Source organism: Tachysurus fulvidraco, chromosome 22 (genome assembly GCF_022655615.1).
Source record: "Tachysurus fulvidraco isolate hzauxx_2018 chromosome 22, HZAU_PFXX_2.0, whole genome shotgun sequence".
NCBI lineage: Eukaryota > Metazoa > Chordata > Actinopteri > Siluriformes > Bagridae > Tachysurus > Tachysurus fulvidraco.
In genome coordinates, this window is record NC_062539.1 from 9366210 (window position 1) to 9379636 (window position 13427).

Consider the following 13427-nt stretch of genomic DNA (forward strand, 5'->3'; position numbering starts at 1 on the left):
GTTGTGTCCCTACAGCGCACCGAAGCCTGTGATTGGCTGAGAGAGGGCGGGTCCTGAAAACTGACGGCGTGCTTTGATTGGTCCAGACATGTAAAGTTTTCTTGTGCTGTGACCTCGAGGGTTCAAGGCGATGTGACACTGATAAAAAACACCAACGATAAATTTGGAAAGTTTCTAGCTGCGTAGATCGTGAGGGAAATTCTGTGCTTTATTTTTGAGTCCATAAGGTCTCTCGCAATTGCCAACTTCTGATTATTTAATATATGTCAACTAATGCAATGAGTTGGTAAAGCTAAATATGCATGATTTATGCAGCTGAACACCATCGATGTTGCACTGTGTAGTTAGAAGTGTAGTTATTAGCGTTTTTAAAGAATATGGTCGCAATACAGGTCTGGTGAAAGGAGCACAACGCGAAGCTCCCAGCAGGATATGACGCCGCCAGGGCCCTAAAATCTGTCTGTAAGAAAGATGCAATTGTAAAGACCATTTATTTATACCTTTGTGGCATTCAGTAGGAATATGCACCTTCTTTTCTCTGACTTCAACTGTATCCTATTTATTTGTACACCTCTCCTCTTCCACTGTCAATCTTTTTTTATTGTTTCTAGGTGAGCTGGAGTTGGTTGGGGACAATTCTCTTTTTCTCTATGTTCACTATTGTGCTTCTTAGTTTTGTAGAGCTCATTGAGAGCCTCATGTCAGTCAGATCCTTTCATGCACATAAAAAAAAACTTCCCGATCGATCACTGGACTGGAAGACTTCTATCATCATAAACAATGCTTCGTCTTTTCCGTCATCACAGACAACAAGGGCACAACATTATATCTACTTAGCACTCCGGGCCACTGTACACAATCTTTTTTAGCACAATAGAATGTAAATTCAATAATACTTCCTGGTGATTATGCCTGCATTCGATAAAAGATAACCGTGCTTCTTAATGACGCTTGGTTACATTTGTCTTGCGATAAACATTTCCCAATTTATATATTTTTTTTCCTATTCACTTATGAGACTAATGTGACAAATACGTCAGCTGTCATCGGTAATAATGTGTACAGGGACGTGTCGACAGTTAAATAACTAACCCCTTGGTCTCTCGGGATCTGAGAGTCTCACTGAATTATGAGTCAAATTTGCACGGGTTGCGTCGAGAGACGCGGATAAAGCGTGTAAATCTCAAGATCAAGCTGCAAAAAAAGCGTAAGAGGCAACACACACTTTGGGACAGGTCTACACACATCCACCTGACGCATCGCTATGAATACCGTAGTAAAAAAAAACGCAACGTGGTTCAATGTAACTGAAATACAAAAAAAAAGCCCGACTATTTGAAGTCGTACACTACCTAAAAGGACCACCATCAAGTAATAGTATTTGTTAGAATATTTATAAAGCAACCTATAAATGATACTGAAATTGTTCGCGCTGTATTTACACAAATCACATAATTGTTCTGGACCGTACATTATAAAAGCAGTATATGTAGATTACAGATACATTAATTTTGAAGATGTAGAGCATAATATTAACAGTAATACAAATACTAATAATAATTAGTATTATAATTCTTACTATTGTTTTTCCTGTAACTATTATTATTATTATTATTATTATTATTATTATTATTATTATTATTATTATTATTGATGTTGTTTCTAGCTTGTCTGCTTGCTTACATTAGGTTTAGTCGCATGGCTTCTAAAGTCTCTTAAGAGATCATTGAGAGCAAACGGAACAAAAGTGAGCGATGGAAATAAGGTCCCCATTAAGCAGTTATTGGCTACATTAACATCTCTCGGTCTTTGTGAGCATGAAAAGCAACTTCAAATGTTGTGTTAGCGCAGCACCGCAGGGACAAAGGCGCGCGGGAGGGAAGGACGGCCGGAACACGGGAAGCCATTCACGTGCTAACACGCAACTTGTTCTTATTCTAAAAACCAAACTTCACAGGGGAAGCACTTCGGAGGGCACCTCGTGATGCTACACTAATTCAATATAGGGGGTACCGGTGACCTTTCTGGTTTGCTCTTTGCACTGGACTTCACTCACGCCAGTGTTCACTATCTAGTTGTGTATGTATCGATATGCAAGCTTATAAGGCGACTGAAATGTGCAGGTACTGAAAATATTTAATTGAACACTGACCTGTTATCGACTTATTACTTATAACAAGTTGGTCCGCAAGTCATAAACTGATGAAATTGTAAGGTAAATATTTCTAATGTGAACTGTGATCCAGATAAAAAAATGACCGTGATTAATTTACTGTACTAACAGTGGACTAAATGTATTAGAACCACATGTTATAATAAGATTTGGTAAGGTTTACACAAATAATAATGACAGGATTTAGACAGGATGTCATGAAGACTTTTTTTTGTTTGTTTGTTTTTGTTTGTTCGTTTGTTTTTTCGTTTTATACAATAGAATGGAATTAAACACTGGTCTACATAACGGCTTTGCACATATACCGTTATATGCTTGCTTACAATCATGTAAATATTTTTGTGTTCATTTATTGTTATTAAATAGGTTTATTAAGGTTTTTTTATTTTTTATTTTTTTTATTTTTAGATAAACAGGTTTACGGCACCGTCTTCTAATTTGAATGTATTATTCTTTACTACTAATTTTTCTTTTCTTTAGATTGTTCTTAAATAAACTAATAAACTCTGTTATGATATATTCAACTCTCCAAATAAGCCGTGATGATGAAGCACAGCGGACTAGAGCTGTAACTCAATTCCGTCAGAAACTGTGGGGGGAGATATGGCCAGAGAGACCGTTTGATTATGCTTAAAGGGATATTGGATATCCATGTCAAATCAATTCGAGAGTGAAAAATCCAAGTCAGAAATTTTCTCCGTCAGTAGGAGAAAAAACATCATAAATAAAGAGGCAAATGTCACGTTGAAGAAAAAGGCAAACCTGCCTGGTTCAACTTGAGTCTCAACCGAACCCTGTTTTTCTGTATTTATTAAATTTAAGCTGGTGGAATTCAGTGCAAATACACAAAAGCAAATTGCGGTCTGTAGGTAACGTTACACATTACTGAAACAGCAATAGCCTGTTGACCTGATCAGGAACTTGATCTTATTCACATTTACGGCTATAGTTTTAAGGCACGCCTAGTTCGAAAATAACTGCAAACGTAGAATATAAGTTTTAAGGAGTGGCCGACTGTAACAAAATGTTGAATATTAAATCTTCTTTGCTGATACTAATTTGGTGACACTTGTTACTATTACACATTAATGAGACGAGCTGCTTAATGAAAGTTTTTATGTGATAATGATTGTGGGGTTGTATGCAAACATATAGTATATATATGTAGTTTCTTATTTGCAGTGATGCTTATCTCTATTAAAACTACTTTTTCCTGTTGCCGTACATTTTTATTTGTCTTTGAGCAACAAAAGGAATGATTGTAAATTTTGCAAACTTGGTGTTTTTTTTTAACATTTGTAGCCGAATCAGTCACAGTTTGCAAACTTTTCTAGTTGTAGCAATTAACTGTGCGTTCCTGTTTAACTATTCTCTAAAACTCTTTGCAAACTGTGCGCTTGGTGGTTTTAATTACATGCTACTTATGAACGCAGCACCAGAGTTTCTGAACTACTTAAGCCACTGACACTGGCATTCAGGGCATTAAGAGAGGGAGGTAGGGTGAGAGAGAGAAAAAGGCCTTTTTGGAGGTGAAGACTCAAGCGGTTGTATGGTCTGTGCCCGGGGGCATGGGGTGGGGATGGGGTGATTTTATTGCCCCCATGGTGAACCTGCATGGCGTTAGCACGCTGCAGGAGAAATCGTCAGGTGAGCGCGGCGTCCAGCAGAGATCCGCTCAACAGGCGGCCAACATCAGAGACACGGTGAAATGCGACATTACAAATGTGTTGTAAACAGCCTCACCAGAGAATCTCAAATAAAGGTTTGCCAAATAAATAGTGTATGTGTTCAGTCTTACCCTTACTTCAGTCTTTCAGCTGATGTAATTGCGTCCAACGTCCTAAGCTTACAAGTTTGCACCTTGCATGTTCTTCTTTCTCTTATGACCAGTAGAGGGCGCATACTTGAACTGAATAAATATCTCTCTGTTCCAAAGTAAATTCCACGCTAAGGTTCTCTCTTCCATTTCCCAAATATGCTGTCCACAGACACACCTGTACGCACACCTGTACGCCAACAGGAAATAATACGTTTAACCTTATTCAAGATATCTATGGTATCCTGACCCACAACCCACAGAAATGCATAGTAAATGTCTGATAGACACACATCTTGGCCCCAAATTGAATATATATTGGGAGAGTACTGATATAGTCTAATAATTATTTATTTTATATCATACTAGATCTAGCTATGTATTTCCTTCCTTGTGAATGCTTGCAAAAGAAAGAGCAGGATGTTAGCTTTGAATACATTAACCAAGGTTAATACACTTGCCACCCACAGAAAGATAGATTGGAGCCAGTGTTTGGGAGAGTTGTTGAAGTTGTTGGAAAGTTGATGAAAACAAAAAAAAAGCCATATGATCAACAAATAAACAAGAGCACACAGACATCCTGTACAAATACATTCTACAAATGGTATAAAGAATATACAAAAGGTATTCCTCCACACATATTAAACTATATTGAAGGATGCACACATCTGGAACAGGTCTGCCATTCAAAACAGTATTTATTTTAAATGTGACTAAATCAGGAAAAAACATTCAATTAAATGTATATATTTATAAATGACTAAAATAAAGTCATCCATCAACCTAGCTGGAGCTTACACTGTATAAATATTTACATATTTTGATTTAACAGCCTTAATATTTTATAATGCTTATGATTTCCAGACCTTTGAATGTAGCCTTCATGTTAAACGTCATTCACTTTGTGTAGACGGTTATAACTGTCCTGCATGAAATTTAATGTAATGTCTGACCTTTAGTCTCTACTAAGTACATTAACTACAATTAATTTCCTAAGCTTCCACTTCAAAGTTGTTATTTGCATCAATGATATAGGCCTAGCCAAAATAGTTTAGTACATACTATATAAATATAATACCATAAATAGCCTATATATATATATATATATATATATATATATATACATATATATATATATATATATATATATATATATATATATATATATATATATATATATATATATATATATATATATATATTTGTGTGTGTGTGTGTGTGTGTGTGTGTGTGTGTGTGTGTGTGTGTGTGTGTGTGTGTGTGTGTGTGTGTGTGTGTGTAATTTATTATATTATATTTATTCAAGTAGAGTTTACAGCCAGCATATCAAGATGAGAGTTGAGTTCTAAATTAACTGTAGTTGACACGATTTCACTGAGTACATGTCATTTTGATTCTAAACTGCTTTATTCAATAGACAATCAAGTACATTCCATAAATACCTTCATAAGACGGCTTTGTAGAGAAGTCATTAATTACTGCTTCAAAATTTGCGCTGAAAATTTTCAGCACCACAACTGACGGACAGCTCCTCTCTTCTAATGAGCACCGCTTCTTCACGCCTTCAGGCTTCTGGCATGGAGAACTGCTACCTGACGATCAGTTTTACACAAGAAAAAATATTGTTTTTGTTGATTCGTATTTCGAAATTTGCATTTTAAAAAATTTATATTTAAAATCACACCCTTACCAAACAGGCATTGCTAGAGTTAGAATAATTAAACAACAAAACTCTGATTGGACTGTTACCAGCAATGAACACATAATATTAACTTATAAAACTTATAATATATCAATTTACTTGTTAAGATATTAAAAAGGAAAGAGAAAACTTCTAATTTGTCTAAAACAGAAAAAAAATTAAAACAAAAGAAAAAAAAAGAGAAAAATCTAGGTTCCCCTGGAGGTGAGCACTATGTTATGTGAAGTAGCTGCAGGCTATAATGCCCAGGCTGAACCATTTACTCTACTTTCCCCTTTTCCTGACACACTGACCACTTAACCTGCTCTTTGATCTAATATGGCCTTTGGACACAAAGGATACACACACATCCTGCCACAGCTGCAAGACACAACACAGATTCACCAGGCAAAAGGTTAGTGCAACATCCTCTGAATTTCCTTTTCCAATGTAGACTGTGGTGATCAAAAATTGTTTAAAAAATTATAGATTAATAGAACATTCAAGGTGACAATGGATTGAAAAAGTAAAGGTCATCTAACTCTCTTAATAATTCATGAAGTTTGTACTGGACTAACTGGACTAACACATACACATAATGCAGGATAAATCAGTTTTATTCAGTCAAGCATAAAGTAGAGATTTCTCTAAAATACAGAATTAGATTAGAAGAAATTAGAAGAAAACTCAAAGAAAATTCAAAAACCTAGACAAGGAAACTCGTTGTTCCAATTGGCATATTAATGTAAAATGCAAAAGGACACAGAATAATTTCATAAATGTTAAAAATAATAGAAACAATTTCTGTTAAAATGTATTAAACATATTTTTTTTTTTTGCCAAATCTCTATTCAGGGGAAGCACTGACAAGGAATTACTTCTGTAAATAATTAATTTTTATCATTTATTATTTTTAGTCATTTCAAGTTTTTGAAAGGAGTATTTGGAATACAGCCCAAGGCAAGTATAATCTCATGTTCTGCTTTCAACTCTCACCCCTTCACAAGTCCTATTCCAGCTTGTGTCTATCTTCCACTAGCAGGATGTGCTCACAGCTGACCCCTTTAATTGGATCTGAACTCTGGCTTAGTTCACAGGGAGGCTGAGTGGAGTGAGAGGCCTTTATTCCTAACAGTTATATTGGGCCATAAATTGTTTTCATTGTTTGAATGGGCTGTAAATGTGTACTGAAATCTGTAATGATTGCTGTAATGAAGACAGAGTAACACCTTTCACAAAGTATCAGGCAAAGGTCATAACCTCATCCCTCAATTAATTTAATATTTAACAGACATTATTGGTCACTGTTTGTATGCCAGTGTAAAATTCTGATATATTTTTTAATATTTGGTAATTGGAGTAAAATAATGAAACAATAGTGACATAAAATAGTGACAAAAATGTTGTGTTTTCTCAAATTAAGATACATATAATGATATGCATATTATACAGAATATACATATATAAGTATGTGATATATATATATATATATATATATATATATATATATATATATATATATATATATATATATATATATATATATATATATATATATACATACATATAAGAGTGAAAAGGGTCAAGTTTGTTTCTTTTGCAGATTCCAAAAGCAATAGCATTCCATCTTATATGCAAATATTTTCCATTCACATTTGCCAGCATGTACATATAAACGTAGCAGTAATTGCCTAAACAGAGAGAGAGAGAGAGAGAGAGAGAGAGAGAGAGAGAGAGAGAGAGAGAGAGAGAGAGAGAGAGAGAGAGAGAGAGAGAGAGAGAGTGAGTGAGAGGAGAGGAGAGGATTGCTTTATTGTGCATTATGCATGCTTCATTAACTTATCTATCACTATTAACTTCATTAAATTCATTAGACATCACACACACACAAACACACACACACTCACAGTTATAACCACAGGGGCAAGAATGTCACAAGCACCCACACATGTCCATCTGCCTGGCAGAACAAGGTGTCCAAGGGTGTGAGGGATCTGTAGTGATTTTTCCTGCCCATTCCCTGGTTCTTTTGAAGTACAAATCATGAAGAGTGGGCAAGGGAGTTTTTCTGCTGTTTTTACTTTTTGCTGCAGTGTGGTCCTGTCCTGTTATGTGGCTGCCCCTGACCTGATGGTGATGGATGTGTACAGGACAAATTCAATGACTGCAATGTACAAGTTTATCAACAGCTCCTGTGGCAGACCATAATTCCTCATTTGGCACAAAAAGTACATTCTCTGCTGGGAATTTTTGAGTATGGAGTTTATGTTGGACTCTTATTTCAGGTCTTGGTATACAGTATGGTAGATCCAAATTATCAAGAAAAAAGCTTAATTATTTCCAGTGCCAGCCAGATGGAAATGGACTCCCACTTGGTTCAGTTATTTTCCTCAGCTCTAGTTTTCTTCTCTTTTGTTACTAATACACTATGCAAACGTAGAAGGTTTTTCATTTGATTTTGGAGTAAGCCTGTAGGGATTTGCCTATTCAACCACAAGAGCATTTTTGAGGTCAGGCAAGGACACCCGGCATGAAGTCAGTATTACAATTCATTCCAAAAGTGTTCAGTGAGGTTGAGGTCAGGGTTCTATTCAGGCCACTTGAGTTCTTCCAGACCAAACTTGGCAAATCATGTCTTCATGAAGCTTTTTTATGCACATGGGCATTGTCATGTTAGAACAGGTTTGGGCTTCTTAATTTTAATAAAGGGATTTATAATGCTACAGCATACAACAGCATTCAAGAAAATATTGTGCTTCCAACATTGTGGCAACTGTTTTGGGTAGGCCCATATATGGACATGATGGTCAGGTTTCCAAAAATCTTTGTTGAATAGACAAAGTCTTTCATGTAACTTGAATGACTGATGTTTAAGACAATCTTTACATCCTATCTGACTTGTGCACAGAACAGAATTATTATATTGTTGCATTTGTGTCACTTAGTGTCACTTTCAGAGGTCCTGTGCTTTACTTGCTTCACAAGTCCTTTGAAAGATTTGCTAGTAACGTTGAATTATTCTGTTCTATCCTAAGGCTGGAATCAAACTTATAGTGATGAAAATGATCTACTGAGTAGGTACAACGTGTCCCACTTTCAGTCCTGAATTGGTTTTTGTTCTGTGTGTAGGATTTTTTTCATATGTTCTTCCTTTGTCCATGTAGATTTCCACTGGGCGTTTTGACACCCTTCCACTGTCATTAAACAAGCCAGTACATGGAGTAATTCTGCCAAATTGTCCTTAAGCGTGCCTCTGGAATCCCATTTAGGGTATACTTCTGCACTTTTCCTAAAATAGACTATATATTCTCCACAGTTCTATTTCAAGATAAAGCAGTTACTGAAGATAAATGAATGAATGAATGAATGAATGAATGAATGAATGAATGAATGAATGAATGAATGAATTTAACCTTCACTCATACTGCTACTAAACAAGTTGCCTTATGAATCATTCTACTTTGTTTAGACCCACAAAAAACAAATGAGAGAGAGAGAGGTCAACTTGATATAGTTATTATAAATGATGATGTAATGGGTGTAACAAGTGATGCCTAAAGTAAAAGTCAATACTAAATATCCATGGCCCTGTATCTTATTTAAGAAGAACTATCACAATAAATGTAATGCCATTAACATTTGCATCTGTAGGAAGACATATAACAGAAGTTAATAAAACACAAAAGAGAATGTAAATTCTTTAAAGAATTACATAAAGGGCAATAACCTCACAAGTCTAAGCTACTGTGTTGGCTAACTACACAAGCCCTGGATTCTGTTTTCCTCAGCCAGACATGTGCGACCCTGACCCGGCATGATGAGCTGTTCACACAAAGCAGGTATTTGTTTTTCAGGGGTCCAGAGTTGATATTGCCCTCTCTTGAGGCCATTCAAAGGCTTTTCCATCCTTCTGCTTAGCTAGTCCATGAATAATGCTCCTAAAATGCCCTAGGGGACAAAGAGGCAGGAAGAATGGAGTACTACTGGGAGCAAAAAGCAACATATTGGCCCAGACAACTGCAGAGAGAGAGCGGCAGGGGACATTCAGTCTGTCTGCAGGGCTTAGAGTTAAAGATTACCTTTGAAATCTTCACCCTAAGTTCTGGCCACCTCTCCTGTTCGTCATTCTATTTAGGTCTGATTTATTATTTTTTTGCTCTCTTTGCTTTTTCTCTTTATTAATTTCCTTCCAAACATATTATCAATCTCACTCTTTATTTTCTGTGTCTTCTCCTTTCTGAACGCATCTTTCTTTTTCTGTCTCAGGCACCACTCTATCCCAGTGGTGCTAAGACCTGCTGGTAGGCGTGGAGTAGGGCAGGGATGAGCCATGCAGTAGATCCTCTTTGATGACAGAGAAGGATCTTTTTGTTCTCTAATCCTTCTCTCTGCTCTCACCCATTTTAAGCCCAAACAGAGCTCAAAGGGAGCCCAGCCTCAATGAGTACATTCTTCCCTGTAGTCTCACCGGCAGTGCAAAGGAATTCCCACTACTAATTCACCAGCCACTCAGCCTATGCTTAATTGAAAAGTGGAAGGCTCCTCAAGGTCTGGTGGTGCACCTTCTAGATGAGTCTACCCATTCCCAATCACCAGAGGCTCCTGCACTGAATCATTTCACCTGCTTGGTTACAATTGTTTCTGTTTGGGAACTCTTCACTGAGTGAAAGGATGTGTTATCTGTGCAGATAGGGAACATTGCATATTCACCGCAAGTGTCTTTTGAAACTCATGATGAAAACATGTTCAATAAATGAAAACTTTGAGCTACATCTCACCCTATCATGTAGATTTCAAATATTTTTATAATAATTAGTCATGCATTTTCATGTATCTTCTATCTCAAAATAATCTACCATACATTTGCTCTATTCTGGTGAAGAGATTGCTGTTATACATTCTCAGCTCAGTCTGCAGTGGGAGCAAAAAGCATGTTGTATGTATGTGTTTTGTTTTTTTTACCATTTACTGTTTATAATTTTTGATTAAAAGCTGTTAATATTTAAGTAGGAAAGTTGTGGGTACTTGAAAGTGATTAGTATGTTTTTTTATTTGATTATTATAATGCATTATGATTATCATTTCAGCAAGTCAGTATGTAAATTTGGAAGATGATCCCTATTGTGTATTAAGGCATTGAAGCTAAATTTATGGTATTGGTATAAATGGTGGGTGTAGAAGTGCAGGTTAAGCAAGTAAGCTCACTTTAGGTTTGTATTTAAGCCAAAAGCTTATTGTAACTTGAAGTATGAAAGAGGATTTGTGTTTATCATTTAGGTATAGAAGATAAAGATAAAGCTAGTATAGAAGTATGGAAGCTTGTGGAATTTGTTAGTATTTATATATGGATGTTGATTGTAGGTTAATGTTTAAGTATGGAAGCTCACTGCAAGTTTGGACTGAAGTATAAAAGATATAGGTAAGCATTCTGGAATTGAAGTTGACTATAGATTAGCTATGGGCACTAATTTGCATTACTATTTAAGTATAGAACAAATTTTTTCATCCCCAATTTGATCACCCACCTATTCCAAACTTACGATCCAAGCTTTTCCCTAGCATATGACACCTAACAACAGAGGAACATTGCCTTGCATGTGCTTTCTTCAAGACTTGTGAAGCCAGCATCTGTTTAAACTATTCCTTACACTGCATCACAGGTCATCACAGGTCAAATTAAAAAACTGTCTTTGACTCACTATGATTGGCAGGAAAGAGAGGCTATGCTATCCCTCCAACACAAAATGAAACAAAAAGAATCCAGTGACATACTAACAAAGAGACATGAAACAGGTTGGCCAAGGAAAACGTTGGCAGTTGATGATGGAATCACTTAGAGCTGTAAAGAAAACCACAAAAACAATAGTCAGTGACACTGAAGAAGATGCAAACCATTCTTTTGCAGAAATAAATAAAAGGCCATATTTCTCAGAGCAGTAATGGAATGAGCCACAAAAATTCTGGTATCCAGATTAATCTCTACCAAATTGATGGAAAAGCTAAATTGTGGAGTAAAAAAAGGATCTGCTCATGGTTCAAAATCATATCAAGCATATGTGGATGTATTGTCTTGGCTTGGACTGCTTATTAAAAGGGATCAGTAATCTTTACTGATAATGGAACACATGATGGTAACAGCAGAATGAGTTAAAAATGCATCCAATCTAAATGGAAGGAACTTCATTATGCATCAACACAATGGCCAAAAACACACTGCCTACACAACAGAGGACATCATCAGGGGGAAAAGGCAGAAGGTTTTAGACTGGTCAATCACCAGACCTTAACCCAATGGAGCATGCATTTTACTTCCTGAAAAAGAGACTGAAAGGAGATGCCCTTAAAACAAACAATAACTGAAAGAAGCTGTGCTACATGCTTGGAAAAGCATCACAAAAGAAGAATAAAATTGTTTGATGATGTCAGTGGGTCAGTATGTTTGTATGTCTTAAAGGCAGAAGTAATATTTTGTGTGTGTGTGTGTGTGTGTGTGTGTGTGTGTGTGTGTGTGTGTGTGTGTGTGTGTGTGTGTGTGTGTGTGTGTGTGTGTGTGTGTGTGTGTGTGTGTGTGTGTGTGTGTGTGTGTGTGAGTGTGTGTGTGTGTGTGTGTGAAATTAAAAAAAGGCTTTTAAGTATAAGCTCAAAAATGAATAATGGTGCAGCAGAGACTGCTTTTGCCTCACAGCCTCCAACTCTTGGGTTTGATACTGACTGTCAACATGAGTTCCTGACAATATATTTGAAAAGGGTAAGCAGTTAATGATAATGGATTAAGACAACATTTCTGTATGTCAGTATGAATAAACTCTTCAGGCCAGCTGTGATTACTATTTTCAGCTAGTTATCATAAGTATGCTCTACTCTTTATCTGATTTTAAATGTATCTCCTCTTTTATTGAAACCTCATTATTAAGCATCTGCAAAAAAAATGCATGTAAAATAAAATGCAAAAGAATTGTTTTCTGTGCTTTTATGAAATACATTTGTGCATGAAAAATTCACATAGTGCATATAGTGGAATGTAAATAATATACTTCTAGCTTCTAGCTTTTTAAGTCAGTTTTTTTTTCATATACTAGCAGATTTCTGGAAAACTCACACAATTTGATCATTAAAAATTACAACAGAATTTTATTTTTGTCAATACATAGTACCAGATTAATACAAGCATGAAACTTTTTTTTAATAGATTTGACATGTTTAATAGAAAACAAAGCAGGCTTTTAATCTCAGGCCATATTCACTGTATCTCAGTTTCCTTGTTTACATAATATTTGTACAATAAAAAAGGAATTTTCTTTTTCTATTTTATGTCTCTTAAGCTGTCTTCTTGTCTCTATTATGATCTCTCATTTGTGGATCAATTGATCTAAAAATTCTCTCTAATAAAGCTTTCTAATAGAGTCAGACTTAAAAAAATCATCATGTAAAAGATTAGTTACAGATAAAAATGACAATTTGTTTGATTAATTTAACATTATTTAACATAGATAATATAATTATAGTGTAAAAGGGAAATTCTACTTTTGTCCCATTGTCATTGTTCAGTTTCAGTTTGCATTAATTTAGGAGAGCATTTAGCAGAGCATATCATTTAGGAGAGCATAATCTTTATTTACAGAATTTTACACAATACGATAAGACCTACAGTACGTCACCGGAGAATCACTCACCTTATACATAGCCTTATAGTTTGTCATAAGGTTGCTGTAAATGTTTTCACTTAGAGAGCCTTATGATTGCACTTGCTATTAATG